Source organism: Pteropus alecto, unplaced genomic scaffold (assembly GCF_000325575.1).
Source record: "Pteropus alecto unplaced genomic scaffold, ASM32557v1 scaffold161, whole genome shotgun sequence".
Lineage (NCBI taxonomy): Eukaryota > Metazoa > Chordata > Mammalia > Chiroptera > Pteropodidae > Pteropus > Pteropus alecto.
Window position 1 is genome coordinate 6630096 of NW_006432943.1, and position 4426 is coordinate 6634521.

Here is a 4426-nt window from a genome sequence, read left to right on the forward strand (position 1 = left end):
CACTGAAGCTGGGGGCCCGCGCAGGCGCGCTGCCCGCGCCGCCGGAAGTGACGGTTCCGGCTCTTGTCACGTGGAGGGAGGCGGGGAGGTGGTTGTGGGGGTTGAGGACGAGGGTGCGGCCTGGGGTGCTGGGTCTGGGGTCCCGGCCAAGATGGTTCAGGCCAGGCCTGTGGAGCCCAGGCTTCGAACATGGAGGTGGCCCGGGGACCGGTTCCCGCGTTGGCTACGCTGCGGGAGTCTGTCATCTCCGCTAGGAGTTTGTCACTCAGTGGGCTAAAAATTGCAGTCAACAACTTTACCCCCGCTAAGGAACTCCTCGCTGCATCTGTAAGCCAGTTTTCCAGACCTTCTCCCCTGAGAACCGTCTTCCGCTCGCCCACCCTGAGCGTGGGAGGTGGGAGCAGCACGGAACTAGAGCGGATTCCAGTAACCAACTTCTAAAGCCACTGTGTCGCACTCTAACAGACGCTTGTGCTGGGAAGCGTTTTGCGGTTTATGAGGAGTACTTTCAGAATCGCATGTGTGCTGTGCAACAGTCGCATGAAATATTCAGGGCAGGTATTAAGTCAGTTTATAGACTATCACCTTTGACCAAGAATGCTTAACGGACTTGCCCAAGGTCATGCAGCTAGCTGGCTTGTGGTAGAGCTTGGGCTACGAGGTCCATCCTTCCACACTTAGTTCCCTATTTGGGGCCATTCTGAAAAAAGGTTAGGGTCAGATCTTTGCAAAACGGGAGATTTAGGGCTGTTTGGAAGCACACCAGCTATTGGGATCCCCTCTCACTTCTTTAATAAAGAGATCTGCCCTTTAAAAAAAAAAAAAAAAACCGTTGCGTCCTTTTCATAAGCTGCGGGAATCAATGTCTGCAGGGTGATGCAGGTTAAATGAACAAGGGCGTAAGACATACCGGGGGGTAAGGAATGGCAAATTGTAGAACATATGTAAAGTGCAGCGAATTCTCAGCTCCAGTCTGTTTTCTCCACCCCCCACCCCCACCCCCGCCCCATGAATGAATACAGGACCCCTGTGGCCAGAGATTCTAGTTCCTTAAACCAGAAATCAGGAATTTTTCTAAAATGGCATTTCTTAAATTTTCAGAGGGTAGGCCAAATGAATTGTGCCTACAGGAGTTCAGTATGCACCTTCCATGAAAGTGGATTGTTGTGGTTCTATCCCCACCCTCATTTCTTTATCCAACTTTTTAATGAGATACAGGCAGAAACATGAGGCAATGTGCTTAGGCAAAAGACTTTGAGTCTAAATATCTTCCATTCTTTCCTTCCCTCTGCTATTTGAAGGGCAGCTATTTATGCCAACACCAAAACAGTGCTCTGGATTTAGGCATTTTTGCTACATAACCCGCTAAGCTAAAATTCATCAGGAGATCTGACCTTTAAAGTACATTCCAGCTCAACAGAAGATTGTGTGTCAGATGATTGATGTGGTGTGACAATTGGGGATTTCCATTTAGAAATAAGCTGGCCCTTTTCCTTACTGTGGGGATTCACTGTGGAGTCTCATTCCTACATTTGAATTACATTTTTCAAGCAGAATACTGGAGAAATTTAGTCATTTCATACAATTCAAACCTGGACTCAGCTTAACATGCAAAGTTTGAGCGTCATACAACTTCACCTGATTACAAGAATAAAAGTCTCCTATGATTAGTTTGGGAGCCAATTTACCACAACCACTGTGGTAAAGAAAATCACTTCTTTGTACTCAAAGAACCTGACTTCTGACAGGGAAGTTGATAATTACTTTTAGGGCAGAGACCTCCATCCCGGTCACCAAAACTATAGGGAACACCAAATAATGCATTCTTTAGTTTCCTACCAAGCAAGAAATAAAATTTGAGTATCATTCGATCTTCACAGAATGTTAACTCCACAATACCCTATGACAGCTAATAACAAACATATTACAAATAAGAATATAAAAGCATTATATTACTAATAAGAATGCCAAGCATTTCCAAACACTTATACTACCAAGAGTTATTGATACTTACTGTCAGATTATATCCTTCTATCAACTTTGTGAGTTAAGAATGACTATCCTTAAACCAATTTGTAAGTGGAAATTGAGACACTAAGGGCAGACTGTTAATCAGTAAAAATATATATATAGAGAGAGAATTATAGTATTTTAGTTTTGCACTCATTATTACACCATGGTTGTGGAAGAACATCCAATTTGACATTCTGCTGGAATAAAATATCTAGAAAAAAATGTATGCATAATGTAAATTCTGACCATCTCAACTGGCATCGAGGCGACCCAAATATAGAATAGTTTAATAAAAGTAAAAGAAATAAGAAATACATTTCTATTTTCAAATGTTTATAGCTATAGTGCTATAAAATAGTTCTGAACTAGCCACATAATGAAATCTTTTTTTAAAAACAGATTGCTTCACTTTGCACGGTTTCATGTTACAGTATTCTGAAAAAGTCAACAGATCATTATATCTAAAGGGTTCTGAGATCCTTAAACAGGAGGGATTTTGCCAATGGAGGGAGGGCAGATTATTATTATATTGTCTTCTACAGGAAAACTATAACCCTTCTTGCTACTCTGACCCTCACTTATTTTGCACTGTTAGCTCTCAAAGACATAAATGAAGTGAGAAAGACTGACAGACATAGATCAAATAAAATATGCTTATGCCAAAAGGCTTAGTCCAGTGCTGTAATTACCTTTATAAGTCATCACTTTCAATGCCTGATTAATCATTTTTCCTCACAAGTCAATGTTTTCCTTTGATGATGTGCCTTCAATTATTAGCTTCTTTATGTTTTACTATTAGGAATAATCATTCTCCTTGCCTAACATTATTACTTTATACCTAGTTAAATGCCCAAATATTTGCTTTCCTAAAAATTAAGAGTCCTGAATTCCATTAAAAGAATACATGCCTCCATTATTAAAAGAAGTGGCTTTTTCTATCACTGATATTTAAATCCTATTAAAAAATATTCCACATTATCATTATATCTTGTAAAACTTTATATACATCTAAGAAAAGTCAATCTCATAGTGTAGTTTAAAATACCAAGCTGCTCACAAAATATTCTCAATAGAAAAAATTACTCATTTGGCATGAAATGCTTTTTTATGATAGTATTTTTTTCCTACTACTTGACTATATTTCTAAAGAAAGACTGCAAGAGGTAGACTACTTTATCACCAAGAGAGACACTTTGATTCCCCACACAGCCGAGTGAGTTCCACCAGGTATATAGCACCTCGGCCTCTTACTTCGTGGCAGTGATTTCTTCCTGCCTAAAGAAATTATTTGTCCTAAATTGGGGATTACAGACCTATTCCTGGATATGTTCCTGCCCTCCCTATTCTTGATAGCCTTTGCATTTCCTTCCTATGGCTGAGCTACTACCCTGTCCCCAGTTACATTTATATCAAACTTTAGCAGAGTTAAAATAAGAATTAATCCTTATTAGGCACTCGTGATGTACCAGTGCTATTCTTAAATGCATTACATGTATTAACTCAGTAAATCTTCATGAAAATACTATGAGATAGCATTTCACTTTATTATTCCTACTTTGCAGATGAAAACACTGATGCACAGAGATGTTAGATTACAAGTCATAAAAGTTTTATGACTTGTAACAAAGTTGAAAACCAGTAGCATTGCTTTATAGCTCATGGTCTTTACTAGACCATGCAGACTTTCCTTGAAAATATTCAATAAATTATACGATAGCTACGATCTGAGGTTTTAGGGTACCCTTCTATGCCCACTGTCCACATCACTTAACTAATATGAGTATGATGCTAAAACTCAGGGAACTCTACTATAATAATTGAGATTATCTTTAAATTTTGATTAACCAGTTTTGTTTTGTTTTTTAATTTAACAAATATTTGCTGAATGTCTCCAATGAGTAGATAATCTGTGGATTGAGGTGGTAAGTAAGAGAGGAAAAGTTACCTAAGATAAGTCAAGATTTCAAAGAGTTTATATTCTTTTGGGAAGAGACAAGTATATACACAATCATATAATAGAAAGGGAAGACTGGGAGTGAAGACAGAGTTGACTATAAGCGCTCTACGGAAATGATGAGCTTTAAGGTTGTGCTATGTTGGTATGTTGCCTTCAAATCTCCTGGCAGTATGGTCGATGTTATGATCTTAAATACTTCTGGGAACAGAAAAGCAGCTTTTCTGAATTCGGAAGCAGGTTATCAGTTACCTTGGAAAAATCTTTCATTCTGTCCCTATGTGTTGAACTGATGCCGACTCTCTACACTTCCACAGCATTCACACATACACAAGCAAAACACTATTATCATAGAGAGACAGAAGGAAAGGATCGAAGCTAAATTCAGCTTTTGTTTCAATCATGTATCGAAATTTCCATCTTTTACCCAGACTTTCTGCCAAGGGTATCAGAGGCTAT